General features: G+C 45.7%; 1 protein-coding gene across 10 annotated transcripts in view; it reads right to left on the bottom strand.

Moving 5' to 3' along the window:
* The window catches only part of GABRB2 (gamma-aminobutyric acid type A receptor subunit beta2), a 308,782-nt gene that overhangs the window by 140,963 nt on the left and 148,635 nt on the right, over positions 1 to 19,184 (bottom strand). The gene's annotated exons all lie outside the window — the stretch shown is intronic.

The raw sequence follows: 19,184 nt of genomic DNA on the forward strand, positions 1-19,184 counted from the left end.
CCACTGTCTGTGGACACCTGCAAGGGGGGAGTCTCATGCAACAGGGAGGAGGATTTTGTGGATGAGGAAGAGGAGAAGGAGAATGCATAGCAGGCAAGCAGTGAATCCATTCTCCCCGGCAGCCAGGACCTTTTCATCACCCTGGAGACAATACCCTCCCAAGGCAGGATCCCTGACCCTGAAGCTGGAGAAGGCACCTCTGGTGAGTGCACATTTGTAACTACAGTACAGAGTTTAAAAGCAATAGTGTTTAATGTTTGATTTGCCCTGAAGAATTGGGATGCATTCACGGCCAGTACAGCTACTGGAAAAGTCTGTTAACGGGTCTGGGGATGGAGCCGGAATCCTCCAGGGACACCTCCATGAAGCTCTCCTGGAGGTACTCTGAAAGCCTTTGTGGAAGGTTTCTCGGGAGGGCTGCCTTATTTCATCCTCCACGGTAGGACACTTTACCATGCCAAGCCCGTAGCAAGTATTCTGGAATCATTGCAACACAAAGCATCGCAGCGAATGGTTCTGGGTTTTGGTCGCATTCAAGCAACATTCGGTCTATATCTTTCTGTGTTAGCCTCAGTAGAGTGATATCATTCATTCATCACCTGGTTGAAATACGGGAATTTTTGTAAGGGAACAGTAAAAGGATCCCGTTCATGCTGGGCTGTTTGCGCTTGGCTAAAAGGGATCATCCCGGAGAATAGCCATGTGGCGGGGGGAGGGGTGAAAGGATCATCCCAGAGAATAGCCACGCGGTGGGGTGGGAGGAGGTGTGTGCTGCACTTCCACCCAAAAACCACAGCCCCTCCTTTTAAATGTGAAACCCAACCAGCATTGCTTGCTATGGGAAAGGATGGCGCTGCAGTTTGAAACCATTCCCACATGTTATGAAGGCGTAAGAAGCCAACCCAGCACACCAAAAGGTTTACCATGGCTACCTGGAAACCGAATTCTGTTGCCCAGCTGTTTGTCATGTGTTACCATGCCGGCAGGTGCTCAATATAAAAGGCAAAATGTGACCTTGTACCTAAAGCACATGTGCTGTCTGCTGTGAATTGCTTGATTCACTGTGAAAGAGTCTCCCTTTTGTTCTCAGAAATGTATCATCTTAAATTTTACTCTCCCTTTTTATCTCCCCTAAGGTGCAAATGTTTCTATGCTCCCCCTATCATCTCCATCCCTGAGGTTATCACAGATTAGAAGGTGAAAAAAACAAAAACAAAAAAACCCTGCACTCGCGAGGACATGTTTTTTGAGCTCATACAGTTCTCCCATGCTGATAGGGCACAGCTTAATGCATGGAGGCATTCAGTGGCAGAAGCCAGTTAAGCACTAAGTAAGCGCGAAGAGCAGAGGCGATGCTGAGGCTAATGGGGGAGCAAACGGACATGATGAAGCATCTGTTGGAGCAAGGTCAAGTATTCTTATTAAGACTTTAAAATGCCAGTCTTCAGGACACATGCACTTGTTCACTTGGGACTGATGATTTATGGATACAACATTTATATAGAATTAGTACCTTTAGGGTTATTTTTCTCTGATTACTCCAGAAGGCCCATTTTCAAAATGGTCCTCCAAACACCTGTGATCATGCTTTAAGAATTCTTACACCTGTGTGCACACGTGCAGTAGTGTAACACTTGCACATATGCAAACCCATGGAACCCAGTGACCCCAAAGGGATTGGCAAGTGCATATTCTAATACCTTGTGACGGGGTCGGGACTCACCACTGCAGGCTCTCCCGCTGGCACTTCTAGGAAATAGCTCTGCCATCTGTGGGGAGCCCTCTGCTGGTGGTGTCCCATCCGTCATCTGCTCCCCCGTTGGTACCCAGACCCATGTTGCTCCCTACTCAGCGATGTCTGCTTCTGGTCACTGCCCTCCGGCAGTGCCCCCTAGTCCGTCCTCACCCCCTTCTGGAGGGAAGAGGCGGCAGTCTTTCTCCTCGTTCCTGCCACATTGGCCAACCGCAACCCGAAGTCTAGCTCCTCACATCTGGGGCACGTTGCAGTCTGACATGGCCGCTCTTCGTCGGCCAGGTGCAATGCAAGGGGAAAGGGGGCAGAACCTAGACCCACCCACTACTCTGGGTCCCGGCCCAGGGACCCTCTAGTGGCAGTCTCCCTGCCTTCTTTCTTGTCTCTTGCTCATCTATGCTCCCTGGGCCGGGGGTCTCAAACACACGGCCTGTGGGGTTCTTCCCTGCGGCCTGCCAAGCTCCCCATACCCCCTCATCCCCTCCCCAGCATGCTGCGTCCCCAGCCTACCTCCAGCCTAGGGGTGAGCAAACTATGGCCCCGGGCTGGATCTGGCCCTTCAGGGCTTTGGATCCAGCCTGCGCATTTGCCAATCCCGTGGTGCTGAGGGCCCCGCGCTGCTCCGGGAAGCAACGGGCACCGCTTCCCTGAAGCCCCATGGGGAGGGGGAGCAGAGAACTCCGTGAGCTGTTTTTGCCTGTGGTTACCTCCCCTGAAGCTCCCATTGGCCGGGAACGGGGAAGCGCGGCCAATGGGAGCTTCGGGGGTGGTACTCAGAAGCAAGAATGGCTCACATAGTTCTCTGCTCCCTCTCTCCCCAGGGCCGCAGCGACAGGGTGCCCACCGCTTTCCGGGGCCAGGGCCAGCAGGGAGCCTACCCTGGCCCTGGTGCGCACCCCTGCCACCCCGGAGCCGCTCAAGGTAAGTGGCGCTGGGCCGGAACCCAAACCCCTTCTGCATTCCAACTCCCTGCCCTGAGCTCCCTGCCTGCACCCCAACACCCTGCAACACCCTGCACCCCAACTCCCTGCCCTGAGCCCCCTGCTGCACTGTGCATTCCCTCCTGCACCCCAACCCCCTGCCCTGAGCCCCCTGCTGCATCCCACTGGCAGGGGTGGGGGTGGAGTGGGGGCCAGGGGCAGCAGGTGATGCAGCCCTCGGCCAACGTACGAGTCCTCATGTGGCTCTCCTGGTGATTCAAGTTTGAGACCCCTGCTCTAGGCCCTTCCAGTCAGGGCCCGTAGCCTGGCAGGTATTGGGCTGGAACTCTCCTCAGCTTCCCCAAAGCCTGCCCAGCACTGCGCTGTCCAGGGTGCTGGTCTCCTTCCCTCAGGAGACAGACCTTCTCCCTTGAAGATCTGGGAGAAACTATCCTGCTACTCTGCTCGGCAGTCTTTATATATGGCTGAGCCTGACCCTGATTGGCTCTCCCTCAAGCCCTCCCTGATTGGCTGCCAGTCCAAGCAGCCGCTCTGGCCTGCCCTAGCCCTATCTCGCGTGGGGGTGGGGCAGCTGCCCCACCACACACCTATACACACAAGTGTGGAGACTTCTGACAGCACTTCCACAGTTGCTGGCACCTCAAAGCTTGGTGATTGTATATAGGTGCATAAAGAGACCAGGAGTTGAAAATGTACCCCACGAAGTACATTCCTAACATGATGGAAAAGCACTTGTTTGCAGTGCTGAAATTCTCAGGTTCAAAGCCATCTTGGCTCCCTCAAACACATTTTTCCACAAAGCTTTTACAATGCTTCAGTGTATTCTTCTTACCATATCAGAAAAGACATTAGGACCAATTTCCTATAATTTTACGTATGCTAAGTAAAAATGCTAACAAAAAGAAATATACATTGTAAAAAGGGGACAGCTGTACCTTGCAGGCAATGTAAAATTTGTCCTTCAAAAGATAACTGCACTTATTTTGTTCAACATAGGCCTCTGAAAGGTTACATAGTATGAAACACTTGTTACCACTTATAACCTTCCGTTTACACATTTGAATTAAAATTCATGTGTGTGTGACTCTCAGTGGGCTAGAAAGTGACACCATTGTGACAGCAGCAGGAAGGGGTCATACTGCCAAAGATAGTAAACCACTTTCAAATACGTTTTTACTGCCAAAGAACAGAAGTTTGAGCACCGGTGTATACACCATTCACATGCACTGATAAAATTCAGTGTCTTATGGCCCTCAGCAGCCACGTGGCGATCTGCTGATGCTGAAATCAGCTATATTTCATGCCTATCATGAAAATCATGCAGGATGTTTCTCAAGAATACTGGCAGCATTACTTAGCAATATTTAGAGAGAAAATTAGGGATCACAGTAACTTACCACAGCTGTGCTGTTGTACCTCTTGTGACTATTGGCCTACACAATGTATCTCTATTGTAAGCTCAAATGTAAAAGGTATGTGAGTGTTCACAATATGTTAACTTATTTGTCATGATTATTGTAAGTTGTTTATGATGCTGAATGTTGTAACAAATGCATAAGAACCAGACAAAGAAGCTGGATTAGTCTGAACCAAAAAGGGCACACTGATATAATCAAAGGACTGCTGATACGCTTGGTAAAAACAGAAGATGCGGAACCAGAAGTTAATAGATCAAAATGGGGATAACAGATATTAGGCTTAAATGGTAGACAAAATAATGTCAGGGATGAACTATGATGCCCACTTTCCCCCTTTCTGGGTTTCTTAAAAAGAGACTTTGAAAAAAGACATGCTCAGTTCATATCATTTCAGTTCAGCTCTCTCTCTCATCTCTTGTCCCTCCTTGCATCCCAGCTCATCCCCCGAACTGCCAGCACTGCATCTCATCTCATCTTAACATATCTAAAGGATTTTTGTCCTGAGAGGAAGGCTGAGTGGCCTTAATCTTGTTCAAGGAGCTTTGTTTTCACCTCTGGGTGCTGAAAATTATCCCATTATCATGCCATCCAATCCTCAGCCTATCAGTAGGGATACCTAATTGCCAGCACTGCAGAAGCACATAAGATCCTGCATCATTTCCCCTTCCTGTTCCTCCCCACCCTTCCTTCTATCTTATCTCTCACTCCCTTGGTTTTTCATTGAATCCTGAAGTGTTATGCTGTATTCATCCAAGCCTGCCTTGTCTAAGAAAAGATCCAATCAAATGACATCCCTGACCAGATCGTAAACCAAGATCCAAGCAGCAGACGTCATGGTCATCTTGCCAGCCAAAAGCATCCACTAATAACTAACTAGTGGTCCAGTGTTCCAAAAACATCAGCAAAGACTGTATTTCACCCATCTTTTCTAGCCAGTCTCTCCTCCATCTTGTGTGTGTCTGTTTGTTAAGAACAGGATAAGTAAACTCCATCTCACATCAGGACTGAGAATAAAATTAACTCCTTCCTTTTCATCAAAGAAACCAAAGAGTTCTAAAACCAAGAGAGAGAGATATTTGCCTTGAAAAGGAGAAAGGCTTTTAAGGTTTTGACCAAGTTTGTTTTGCATAATCACTCAACCACAGTTTCAATATAAATGCCTGTCTTGAATTCTTATTCCATCTTGTGTTTAGTCAATACATTTTTAATGTGAATAAATGCTTTTTGAGTGTTTGTCGAGTAATAAAATAAAATGTTTAAATATCCCCTAACCTATTTATCACTGTTTATAAACTTTTTCACTGATCAACATTAAACATTTTTAAGGTTTTTGGGTCTTTGAGATTAATATTCAAACAACATACTTCCCTATATTTATTCTCTCCCTCCCCAACAAAAAACACCGAAAGGTCTTTTGTTGTTTTGGGGTTTTTTAATTACTGCTGAAATTTTTTGGCCAGCCCCCAAAAAACCCAACAAATACCAAATAACTGGAAATTTGAAAAAGGAGTAAATATTTGCTGAGAAAATTTTTGCTTTGAAAAATTGAAGGCCATTTTTCATTAAAAAAGTTCATAATGAAAAATGTTTGACCAGATATTTTGAGTATATTTTGGATGTGCAAAAATAGGGTGTGTATTTAAGTTTTATCTGGTCTCCACCGGAGCAGTTTTGGGCAATCTGAAGTTCAAAACAGGGACTGATGACATAACGTTATTTCTCATCAGTAGCACGGTTAAAGTATTGCATACAAATCTCCAGCTGAGAGGCAGAAAGCTGTTTTCAACAGACTATGTTTATTGCCGCACTTTTTACAGCTGTTTTTCCTGCTACGGCTGCTGAGGCCATTATTGTTATTAAAATATGAAGACCAAATCGTTTTTTCCCCAATAATATCTGATGTGAACAATCTGAATTAGCCATTTCTGAATTAGGACTTCCTTCTGAGGGTTTAACAGGCACTCAGGAATGGGCTGCTTTTTATTCTGTCAGATTTTGCAGATAATGAGCTGTATATGAGAAGTTAAATTGCCGATCAAGTTGATTATACAGCAAAAAATATTTGAATTATTAACCTAAAAGAGGAGATTAGGAGTTGTGGAAAAGGAAGCAAAATCTAGAAAGTAGAAATAACTTCAATTCACGTAACTAAATATTAGTAGCCAGAAATAAATGCAAGGCAGAATAAACCACATAATTCTGCACCTGAATAGGAGCTGTAAAGCTTCAATAAAGCTTGACTAAGTTCAAATAATTAAGAATCGTTTTTGGTTTTCCTGGAAATTCACAACTGGATCTTTACAAGTAAGGTAAGTTAGGTCTTTGCAAATGAAATACTGAGAGGAGAATTCTTTTCATTTCTGACAAAACTATGGAGACCTACTTCATTTTACTCCTCTTGCTAAAAAGCCTTGCCCAAGGAAGACTGGTGTTGCACCTTTTCTTTCTTTTTTTATTTACAAATATGCATCCATCAGTGTCTCTGGGCAGATGGATCATTCAGTCATTCACAAACACCACCGCTATAAAACATCAAATCATTCTGACCCAGACAAACTTCACAGAAATGTAAGGACCCCTCCAGTGACGTAGAATTCCTGGAACACACAAGATTTTAAGCTACCCACTAGCTCAGCAAAGCTTGCCAAATCTGCTGAGATACGAGACGCATTTCAGTAAAGTTCTGAGGGCAAGAATCAGGCAGAAGGATACTTACCCAATTTTTTTTGTATGAAATGACAAACACTTTTGACCCTACCGGCTGTTTCTGTTACTGGTATCATATATGGCAAATATTTTATGTATGGAAACCTCGACAAAGCAGTACATTAATATTTACATATGTCACGTAACTTGGTTTTGGCTAGGTTTCAATACATTAAAAGATCTGCCATGTTTTATTGATTGAATGTTTGCTTCAATATAGTCATTACATTTAATTTTCATATCTACAGCACACAATTGAGCTCTTTGTACCAAGTTCAATTTACAATCTCTCTGTTTAAAACCATTACATCAATTGATTGCTAATTGTTTCACTGTGGTTCTGCACTCCAGCTCCCTTGTCACCATGCTCAATTGATGCCCCCACAAATCAATAAAACACCAGGACATGCAGTACTTGGTATATTTGGCAGCAGAGGAGATTTTTCTTGCCAGATGTACCATGCAAACCAGGCAGTAGACAAGCAGTTAAAAAAAGGGGAAGGGGAATCCTGTCTATTGCGACTACTTTGAAAATCACAAAAAAAAAAAAGTATCCCCAGACACATTCTATTTCTTTTAGCCTCAACACTGTCTGAGATCCATCTAAATTTTCACTATGCACAGAAGCATCATCCTTCTAAAACTTTACAAACACTAATGAAAACAAACTCTTTCAAAGCTAATTTGTTCTTACCTCCTCTGACCTTGTTTGTTTAGGAAACAGACTCTATTTTAGTCTGCACGACCCATGGTACTGTAATGTCATTTGCTTTTTGTTTTCATCAGACATTATGTTTTATTTAAAAAAATGACAGTTAAAATACTTCGAGACACAATTTGGGTGAGGTAATATCTTTTATTAAACCAGCTTCTGTTGGTGAGAGAGGCAAGCTTTTGAGCTTACACAGAGCTCTTCTTCAGGTCTTCAGATGAGCTCTATGTAAGCTCAAACGCTTGCCTCTCTCACTAACAGAAGTTGGTCCAGTAAAACACATTACCTCACCCACCTTATTTCTCTAATAGCCTGGTACCAACATGGCTACACCACTATCACATAGTTAAAATATTATAACTTGTATGAGGAAACTGGGTCCATTCCTTTCCTTCTCTTGAAATGTGAATACAGTAATTATTTTAGAAGGCTAATTGCCAGCTAGTGTCCCACTGGTTCTCTGTCACATTGCCAAACACTTTGCTACAATTCGGTTTAGTCCTTATCTAATACCCTATGGTAAAATACATTAGGGACAGGATAAAATTACTAAAATCTGGGGTGTCTACATTCATCTTTTTCTCTCTTGTTTCCAGTGATAGGGCAAGTCAGGTGATTACATAACTGCTTCCTGATCCCTGCTGAAATTTACCTTAAGAAAGTTAAATATAATTAGATGTGACATGCATATGATCCAATACTATGTACATGTCTTACTAGGAAAAACAAAGGTGAACAGCATCAAAGGACCAAAAGGCAAGGACCAAACTAAAAGAAGGGGAAATGGTAGGAGAGCTAAATTTATATCCTCAAACTTAGAGCTATCTTGATAAGCTGAAGAGCAACTGCAATTCCATAACTGACTTGGAAAGCCTTTTTATTAAGATAATCTATTTAAATGAACAAGAATTAACAGAAGCTCAATTTTTGTTAAACAAAAGTTCAGACTTAAAAAAAAAACATTCCCCCAAATTTAGGAATATGCATCTTAAAGTGAAGGAATGTCACTGCAAATATGAGTGGACAAGAGGTAAGATCAAGTACATTAATGTAAGCATCAACAATTTTCAGAACACTAGCAATGTATGCAGGAATGCATACAAATGGATAATAAGCAGGCATTAAAATGTACAGTCCTGGAAGATTTTTGCTTTCATTTTAATTCGTTAGATAACATTTTAATGTAATTTTGATTTAAAAGACTGTTAAGACATTGAAGACTGAAGCTGAGCACTGACTGTCTAATCACACTCTGGATTACAACGAAAAGAACCTGTAACTAGGATGTCAAATGAGTCTTACGGGCAGGGCCTGATTAAGGCAGGGGCTTTAGGGGCTGCAGCCCAGAGCCCTGGCTCAAGGGGGGCCCCCGCAAAAATAAATCACAGGCAGTAATCTCAACTTTGGACTGCTAAAAGTCCCATGGCGCAGCGGGGCACTCAGGCACACTGCCTGCGTGCCGTGGCTCCGCATCGCTCCCGGAAGCGGCTGGCTGCTAGCATGTCTCTGTGGCCCCTAGTGGGGGGGAAGGCGGCTCCATGCACTGCCCCTGCCCCCAGCACCATCCTCACAATTCCCACTGGCCAGAAACCTGGCAATGTGAGCTACAGTGGTGGCACTTGTGGGCATGGGCAGCACACGGAGACACACTGTCCTCCTGCCCCCAAGGGCCACAAAGACGTGCTAGGAGCCAGCTGCTTCCGGGAGCAGCATGGGGCTATGGCAGGCAGCTGGCCTGAGTCTTGCTGTGCCACCAGCCAGGAGCCACCTCGCACCTCCTCCTGCACCCCAAACCCCTGCCCCAGGTCAGAATCCCCTCCTGCACCCAAACTCCCTCCCAGACCCCGCACCCCCTCTTGCACCTCAATCCCCTGCCCCAGCCCCCTCCTGCACCAAACTCCCTCCCAGGAAAAAGACTTGTATACAGGGCCCCCACAAACTCTAATAGCCCTGGGCCCACAGGATAGTTAATCCGGCCCTGCTTGGGGGGGGGGGGGGAGTCTGTACACTTTACCTGGGGAAAAATGTCCAATAATCATTAATAAAAAAACCAGATGTTTTAATAGTGAAGTTTCTAGTAATATAGACATGGTTTACCTGAGAGTAATTATGAACATTTGAAATGCCTGTAAGGCTGTGAAGAATGGGAGGAGGGCAGCTCATAACCCCTCCTCATCCCATTCCTCCCTGCCTCCTTTAGGATACGCTGCACCTCTAGGGATGCAGGGAGCAGCAGTCCCTGTGCTCACTTGCCAGGCTCTGCCTGGGTTGGAAGGCGGGGCGGGGGGGGGGGGGAGAAAGAGAGAGAAATACTGTTCTATCATCTAACATTTCTGGTCTTTGAAAAAAGTGTCCTTACCTCACTGACATTTACAAGAGACAAACTTAACATAAAGCATATTTCAAATATATTGCACGATGGTTAGCAATTATATAAGATGTCAAGGTTCCTCCCCCACTCTGAACTCTAGGGTACAAATGTGGGGACCTGCATGAAAAACCTCCTAAGCTTATCTTTACCAGCTTAGGTCAAAACTTCCCCAAGGTACAAAATATTACACCCGTTATCCTTGGACTGGCCGCTACCACCACCAAACTAATACTGGTTACTGGGGAAGAGCTGTTTGGACGCGTCCTTCCCCCCAAAATACTTCCCAAAACCTTGCACCCCACTTCCTGGACAAGGTTTGGTAAAAAGCCTCACCAATTTGCATAGGTGACCCCAGACCCAAACCCTTGGATCTGAGAACAATGAAAAAGCATTCAGTGTTTTACAAGAAGACTTTTAATAAAAAATAGAAGTAAATAGAAATAAAGAAATCCCCCCTGTAAAATCAGGATGGTAGATATCTTACAGGGTAATTAGATTCAAAAACATAGAGAACCCCTCTAGGCAAAACCTTAAGTTACAAAAAAGATACACAGACAGAAATAGTTATTCTATTCAGCACAATTCTTTTCTCAGCCATTTAAAGAAATCATAATCTAACACATACCTAGCTAGATTACTTACTAAAAGTTCTAAGGCTCCATTCCTGGTCTATCCCTGGCAGAAACCAGCATACAGACAGACACAGACCCTTTGTTTCTCTCCCTCCTCCCAGCTTTTGAAAGTATCTTGTCTCCTCATTGGTCATTTTGGTCAGGTGCCAGCGAGGTTACCTTTAGCTTCTTAACCCTTTACAGGTGAGAGGAGCTTTCCCCTGGCCAGGAGGGATTTCAAAGGGGTTTACCCTTCCCTTTATAATTATGACACGCCCCCCAAATCTCAGCTAGGGTGAAACACTGGCTGGGATTTCTTCCTGGAGCTCTAGGAAAACAGAGTTAATAAGACACATGCATCTCTAAATATACTACCAAGTACATAAAGACTAACAATATTTTCCACATCTCAAGGACGATTTTAACCAGTTGATTCTGGGAAACTTTCACGGGAGAGTGCATCAGCCACTTTGTTAGAAGCTCCTGAGATGTGTTGGATGTCGAAATCAAAATCTTGGAGAGCTAAACTCCACCGAAGAAGTTTTTTGTTAGTTTCTTTGACGGTGTGAAGCCACTTTAGTGCAGCATGGTCGGTTTGCAGGTGGAAACGTCGTCCCCAAACATATGGGCGTAGCTTTTCCAGAGCGTAGACAATGGCATAACATTCTTTTTCAGTGACTGACCAGTTGCTTTCCCTCTCAGACAGTTTTTTGCTGAGAAACACTACAGGGTGGAATTCTTGATCAGGTCCTTTCTGCATTAAAACTGCTCCCACACCACGCTCGGATGCATCTGTGGTTACTAGGAACGGTTTGTCAAAGTCTGGGGCCCTTAGTACAGGGTCAGACATGAGTGTCGCTTTAAGCTTGTTAAAGGCCTTCTGACACTTTCCGGTCCACTGAACAGCATTTGGCTGTTTCTTTTTGGTTAGGTCTGTCAGTGGGGCAGCGATTTGGCTGTAGTGCGGTACAAATCGTCTGTAATAACCGGCCAAGCCTAAGAAGGATTGAACCTGTTTCTTTGACTTTGGGACAGGCCACTTTTGGATAGCATCCACTTTGGCCTGTAGGGAGCTGATAGTTCCTTGACCCACCTGGTGTCCAAGGTAAGTCACTCTGTTTAGGCCTATTTGACACTTCTTAGCCTTAACAGTTAGTCCTGCCTCCCTTATGCGCTCAAGGACTTTTTGTAGATGTTCCAGGTGGTCTGCCCAGGAATCCGAAAATATGGCCACATTGTCAAGGTAGGCGACTGCATATTCTCCTAATCCCGCTAGGAGACCATCTACAAGTCTTTGGAAAGTGGCGGGTGCATTTCGCAGCCCGAAAGGGAGTACATTAAATTCATACAGCCCGAGATGTGTGATGAAGGCTGACCTTTCCTTGGCAGATTCATCTAGCGGTACCTGCCAGTAACCCTTGGTTAAGTCCAAGGTAGAGATGAACTGGGCCCGTCCCAGTTTCTCTAATAGTTCATCGGTGCGTGGCATTGGATAGTTGTCTGGGCGAGTTACCGCATTTAGCTTACGGTAGTCCACGCAAAAACGTATTTCCCCATCTGGTTTGGGAACTAGAAACACTGGAGATGCCCATGCACTTTCAGAGGGGCGGATTACACCCATCTGTAACATATCCTGGATCTCCCGTTCTATAGCAGTTTTAGCTTGAGGAGACACCCGGTAAGGTTGAACCCTAATTGGGTGAGCATTACCTGTGTCAATGGAGTGGTATGCCCGTTCAGTCAGTCCTGGGGTGGCTGAGAATGTTGGCGCGTAGCTAGTGCACAGCTCCTGGATCTGCTGTCGCTGCATACGCCCAAGGGTCATGGAGAGGTTCACCTCTTCCACACCACCAGCACATTTCCCTTCGTAGTAAACACCTTCAGGCCACTCAGCGTCGTCTCCTCCCTGGGCTGTAAACTGACAAACCTTTAATTCTCTGGAATAAAAGGGCTTTAGAGAATTAATATGGTACACCTTAGGCTTTCGGTTGGAGGTGGGGAATGCTACGAGATAATTAACAGCTCCCAGGCGCTCCTGGACCGTGAATGGCCCTTCCCACGATGCTTCCATTTTATGGGCCTGGAGCGCCTTTAAGACCATGACCTGGTCTCCTACTTTGAAGGAACGCTCTCTGGCATGTTTATCATACCAGGCTTTTTGCTCTTTTTGAGCATCCTGTAAGTTTTCTCTAGCAAGGGCTAAAGAGGTTCGGAGGGTGGTTTGTAGGTTGGTTACAAAGTCCAGAATGTTAGTTCCTGGAGAAGGTGTAAATCCCTCCCATTGCTGCTTCACCAACTGCAATGGCCCCTTAACCTCACGGCCATATACAAGTTCAAATGGGGAAAACCCTAAACTGGGATGTGGTACAGCTCTGTAGGCAAAGAGCAACTGCTGCAATACTAGGTCCCAAGCATTGGAGTGCTCATTTACGAATTTACGTATCATGGCCCCCAACGTTCCATTAAACTTCTCCACCATGCCATTTGTTTGATGGTGGTAAGGAGTGGCAACCAAGTGATTTACCCCATGAGCTTCCCAAAGGTTTTTCATAGTTCCTGCCAGGAAATTAGTCCCTGCATCTGTGAGGATGTCGGAGGGCCAACCTACCCTGGCAAAAATGTCTGCTAGTGCCTGGCACACACTTTTAGCCCTGGTGTTGCTTAGAGCTACTGCTTCCGGCCATCGGGTGGCAAAATCCATGAAAGTCAGTATGTACTGCTTTCCTCTGGGTGTCTTTTTCGGAAAAGGACCCAGAATATCCACAGCTACTCGCTGAAATGGAACTTCAATGATGGGGAGTGGCTGGAGAGGGGATTTGACCTGGTCTTGGGGTTTTCCCACTCTTTGGCACACCTCACAAGACTGGACATAGGTAGAAACATCCTTGCCCATTCCCTCCCAGTGGAATGATCCCCCCAAACGGTCTTTGGTCCTGTTCACCCCAGCATGGCCACTAGGGTGATCATGGGCTAAGCTCAAGAGCTTGGCCCGGTATTTAGTTGGAACTACCAACTGTCTCTGAGGATGCCAGTCTTCCTGGTGTCCACCAGAAAGAGTTTCCTTGTATAAAAGTCCTCTTTCTGCAACAAACCTGGATCGATTAGAAGAGCTGAGAGGCGGTGGGTTGCTCTGTGCCGCCGTCCAAGCTCTCTGGAGGCTTTCATCTGCTTCTTGTTCGGTCTGGAACTGTTCCCTTGATGCTGGAGACATCAGTTCCTCATGGGATTGTGGACCTAGGCTTGGTCCCTCTGGAAGCGATATAGGGGATGGAGCTGTTTCTGTTGACTGTGAACCGCTCTCCGCTGGTGCACTATGTTGGGATTCAGGCTCCGGCTGAGCCTCTTGTGTAGGGTTATCGGCTGCTGCCAGTTCAGGTTCGGTGGGGCCCTCTGGTGTTGAGGTTGCAAGTACTGGATTCAGTGCTGACACGGGGTCTGGTGTTGGTTGTTCGGCTGGTTCCGGTTCTGGGACTGGATCCACTACTGCTGTTGCAGACATTGGCCTGGGGTCCAGGTCCATCACCTCTGACTGGGTCCTGATAGAAGTTTCCGGAACAGAGCTAGGCCTCACGGCTTGTTTAGCCTGGCTGCGGGTGACCATTCCCACCCTCTTGGCCTGCTTCACATGATTGGCCAAGTCTTCCCCCAACAGCATGGGGATGGGATAATCATCATAGACTGCAAAAGTCCACATTCCTGACCAGCCCTTGTACTGGACAGGCAACTTGGCTGTAGGCAAATTGAAAGAGTTGGACTTGAAGGGTTGAATCGTCACTTGGATCTCTGGGTTGATTAAATTGGGGTTCACTAAGGAAGCATGGATAGCTGACACTTGTGCTCCGGTGTCCCTCCACGCGGTGACCTTCTTCCCGCCCACACTCACAGTTTCCCTCCGCTCCAAGGGTATCTGGGAGGTATCTGGGCCTGTGGACCTCTGGTGTGATTCCGGTGCAATGAACTGTAATCTGTTGGGGTTCTTGGGGCAGTTGGCCTTTACATGCCCCAGCTCGTTACACTTAAAACATCGTCCAGCTGACGGGTCACTGGGGCGAGGTGGGTTGCTGGAGAACAGGGTGGTGGGACGATAAGGGGTCTGGAGGGTTCTTTGGGAGGTAGGTGGGGCTTTGGGCGGCCCCCGGTAATAGGGTGTGGTCTGGGGTGGTCCCTTCTGGTCTCCGCTCCAACTGCGACCAGTTTTCTTCTTCTCTGCCACCTCCACCCATCTGGCTCCAATCTCTCCTGCCTCAATTACAGTTTTGGGTTTCCCATCTAGGATGTATCTTTCTATTTCCTCAGGAACACCCTCTAAGAATTGTTCCATTTGCATTAGGAAGGGCACATTTACTGGAGATTCAACACTTGCTCCTGATATCCAGGCATGCCAATGTTTTACAATGTGGTAGGCATGTCGGGTAAATGACATGTCTGGTTTCCACCTTAGGGCTCGGAACCTCCGACGAGACTGCTCGGGTGTTATCCCCATTCTGACTCTCGCCTTGGATTTAAACAGTTCATACTTGTTCATGTGTTCTTTAGGCATTTCAGCTGCCACCTCAGCTAAGGGTCCACTGAGCTGCGGCCTCAGCTCTACCATGTATTGGTCAGTAGAGATGTTGTACACAAGGCAGGCCCTTTCGAAGTTTTCTAAGAAGGCCTCAGTATCATCACCTGCCTTGTAGGTGGGGAACTTTCTGGGATGGGAAGTGGTACCTGGAGAAGGATTGCTAGGGTTTGTTGGTATATTCTGCTGGGCCTTTATCCTCTCCATCTCCTCCACATGCTTCCTCTCTTTTTCCTTCTCCTCCTTCACATGCTTCCTCTCTTTTTCCTTCTCCTCCTCCACATGCTTCCTCTCTTTTTCCCCCTCCTCCTCCACATGCTTCCTCTCTTTTTCCCCCTCCTCCTCCACATGCTTCCTCTCTTTTTCCCCCTCCTCCTCCACATGCTTCCTCTCTTTTTCCCCCTCCTCCTCCACATGCTTCCTCTCTTTTTCCCTCTCCTCCTCCACATGCTTCCTTGCCTCCATTTCCCTCTTGTGGGCAGCCTCTTGGTGTTGTTCTGCCTCCCTTTCTTGTTCCTTCTTCAGCTGCATGAGTTCTATCTGTCTTTCATGTTCCCTTTGTTTTTCCTCAGCCTGAAATTTGGCTAATTCCAGCTGTAGTCGAGCCGAGGATTTGGCCATTCTAACCTCTCTGTTTTTAACTAACTTTACACCCGAGGTTTAGAAATAAACAAACAAAACTTGGCTGTAAAATTTTGCTGTGCTGGAATAGAATACCTATTCTCTGATAGTGATTGTCAGCCTACAGAAAAAGACAATTCCCTTGTCTCTGCTCTGGGCCCAAATTAAAGCAAAAAACCTCCAACTACTTGGAAACCTGCTTACCCAGCCCAAAGAAAAAAAAAATTCCTTTTCAAACCTGTGCTCCTTGTAAAACAAAAAAAATCAAAATCCTAAAAAAAAAAAAAAAAGCCCTGCCACTTTTGTCTCCAGGCAAATGGGTAGAGCACACCCCCCCTATTTACTTTTAGGAAGAAAAGAAAAAAAAACCTCTGGGTTGGAAGACTGTGAATTTCCCTGCAGGAGTTAAGTACCCTGCCTCCAGGCAAAGAAAACCTGCAATTCACAAAATAATCCCCTTTTGTCTCTGCTTGGCCACAAAGCAGAGAGAAACCAAGCTGCTTTCAGTTTCAAGGCTGCTTTCTGGACTTTCTTTCCAAAGAAAAAAAAATTTCCTTTTTAAAATCTGTATTTCTAGTTCAAAAAATCTCAACTGGATCTCAAATGATTTCAGGTTAATCCCACCACTGTGCCACCATGTCAAGGTTCCTCCCCCACTCTGAACTCTAGGGTACAAATGTGGGGACCTGCATGAAAAACCTCCTAAGCTTATCTTTACCAGCTTAGGTCAAAACTTCCCCAAGGTACAAAATATTACACCCGTTATCCTTGGACTGGCCGCTACCACCACCAAACTAATACTGGTTACTGGGGAAGAGCTGTTTGGACGCGTCCTTCCCCCCAAAATACTTCCCAAAACCTTGCACCCCACTTCCTGGACAAGGTTTGGTAAAAAGCCTCACCAATTTGCATAGGTGACCCCAGACCCAAACCCTTGGATCTGAGAACAATGAAAAAGCATTCAGTGTTTTACAAGAAGACTTTTAATAAAAAATAGAAGTAAATAGAAATAAAGAAATCCCCCCTGTAAAATCAGGATGGTAGATATCTTACAGGGTAATTAGATTCAAAAACATAGAGAACCCCTCTAGGCAAAACCTTAAGTTACAAAAAAGATACACAGACAGAAATAGTTATTCTATTCAGCACAATTCTTTTCTCAGCCATTTAAAGAAATCATAATCTAACACATACCTAGCTAGATTACTTACTAAAAGTTCTAAGGCTCCATTCCTGGTCTATCCCTGGCAGAAACCAGCATACAGACAGACACAGACCCTTTGTTTCTCTCCCTCCTCCCAGCTTTTGAAAGTATCTTGTCTCCTCATTGGTCATTTTGGTCAGGTGCCAGCGAGGTTACCTTTAGCTTCTTAACCCTTTACAGGTGAGAGGAGCTTTCCCCTGGCCAGGAGGGATTTCAAAGGGGTTTACCCTTCCCTTTATAATTATGACATAAGCTATTGTATTCCTCCAAATATCTCGTATGAATTGATTTGCATATACATTTTAATTGATTAAAAAAAAAGACTCCTAAATAAAAGGAACTTTGTCTGTGAACCCCTTACATGTTTGTATTTTCTTCTTGACCTTAACACATCATAGATGTTAGAAAACAGTAATAAATAATAATAATCCCAACTACCTTTATCTCTTATTATTTTTTATTGGTGTTTCTTATTAGCAGGGAGGAGAGGGTTATGTTTCCTATTTCCCAGAGCCTTTACCTGAGTTCGCTGACTGAAATGGGAGGGGTTCTCTCTCCCCCTCACCCCCCACTAAGAACTACATGATTAGGACCCTGTTTCATATGAGTGGGCCTAAGCACTGCTCTATTATTAGAGCTGATTACTTTGATCTGGCAGTCTTCCAAGGGCTGGAGGCTCTGAGCTGACTATTACATTAAAAGGCAATATGGACTCTGTATGGTTCATCCACTGAGAGAAAGCTAGACCTCTCTTTCTCTTATTCTTTTCTGTTTCCATCTGGAACCATATCTGAGCAAGCTCCCCTTCATCTCTCACTCTATCTGCCCTTTGCATAGCTGCATGAGGGCCAGCCACAAGTGCAGCTCCTGCACTTGAGGAAGGTGCACACACTGGGGCCGCTGCCTTTGTTCACACTTAGGGGTTCAGTCCACCACAAAGGTGGCAGGGAGGAAGGAAGGGAGTGGCCATGAGCTGTCCCCATTCCCTCCATACTAGCTCAGGATAGCAAGAAGCACCTCTGAAGGGGGTAGCAATGGGTACGCTTCCACTGGGTATCAGACCTGAGGCAAAACTTTTCTCCTGGCTCCAAAGACGAAGGGCATCTCTTCACTCTGGACTGCATGCAGTTTGCAGTGTTTGGCCCAAAATAATTATTGTCCAACATTCCTAGTGTATTTTGGGTACCATATTGTTAAAGATATCTGACGTTTCTAACCACACAGAACTTTGTGAGAGACAGCAAGCTTCAAAGTGTGGTCTATTTTCTGCATTCATTCCCTACCCAATAGGGATTTCACATGGCTTCATCCAATAAGAACAATCTAGTTCTTGGAGATTATCAAGTAAGTGGTGCTACAGAAATGCCAAGTATTGGTAATGTTCCATCTGATTAAACTATATATCAGCTTTAGAGCTCAGATTTTTAAAGCTATTTATTTAGGCCTTGCTGTGCTCAACATTGCAACAAACAACTAACTTAGGAACCTAAGTCTCATTTTCAAAAGGCATTTAGGAACTTAGGAGGATTTAGGCATTCGGCATCTAGACTCCTAGGTGCCTAAATCCCTTTTGAAAATGAGACTTAGGTTCCTAAATCAGATTGATATTGCAATGCCAAGAGCTGCAAAATGTAACTGTAAATGGGAAATTGTCATTGAGCAGCTCCGTTTCCAGTGGGCCCCCATAGATCGGTTCTTGGCCGTATGTTATTTAAAATTTTTATCAATGACCAGGACGGAAACATACAATCATCGCCGGTAGTTTGCAGAGGATACAAAAATTGGGGGCTGGTAAATAATTAAGAGGACAGGCCACTGATTCAGAGCGATCTAGATTGCTTGATAAACTGGGATCAAGCAACAATATGTGTTTTAATACAGCTAAATGTAAATACATCTGACAACAAGGAATGTACACCATACTTACAGGATGAAGGACTCCTGAGAAGCCGTGACTCTGAAAAACGTTTGGGAGTCATGGTCAAAAGCAAGGATGGATGAAGGAGTGGAATCCGGGCTGGGGAAGACAGTTGGGGTACAGGAGGGGATACAGAATGTTGGCTCTGGAAGGGGGGGTCAGGGCTGGGGCCGATGGTTGGGGGTGCAGGAGGGGTATGGGGTGCTGGCTCTGGGAGGAGGTCAGGGCTGAGGCTTGGGGTTCAGTAGGGGGTTCGGGGTACAGGAAAGGTACAGGGTGCTGGCTCTGGGAGGGGGGTCAGGGCTGGGGCTTGGGGTTCAGTAGGGAGCTCAGGGTGCAGAAGGGGTACAGGGTGCTGGCTCTGGGAG

Source organism: Lepidochelys kempii, chromosome 8, assembly GCF_965140265.1.
Source record: "Lepidochelys kempii isolate rLepKem1 chromosome 8, rLepKem1.hap2, whole genome shotgun sequence".
Lineage (NCBI taxonomy): Eukaryota > Metazoa > Chordata > Testudines > Cheloniidae > Lepidochelys > Lepidochelys kempii.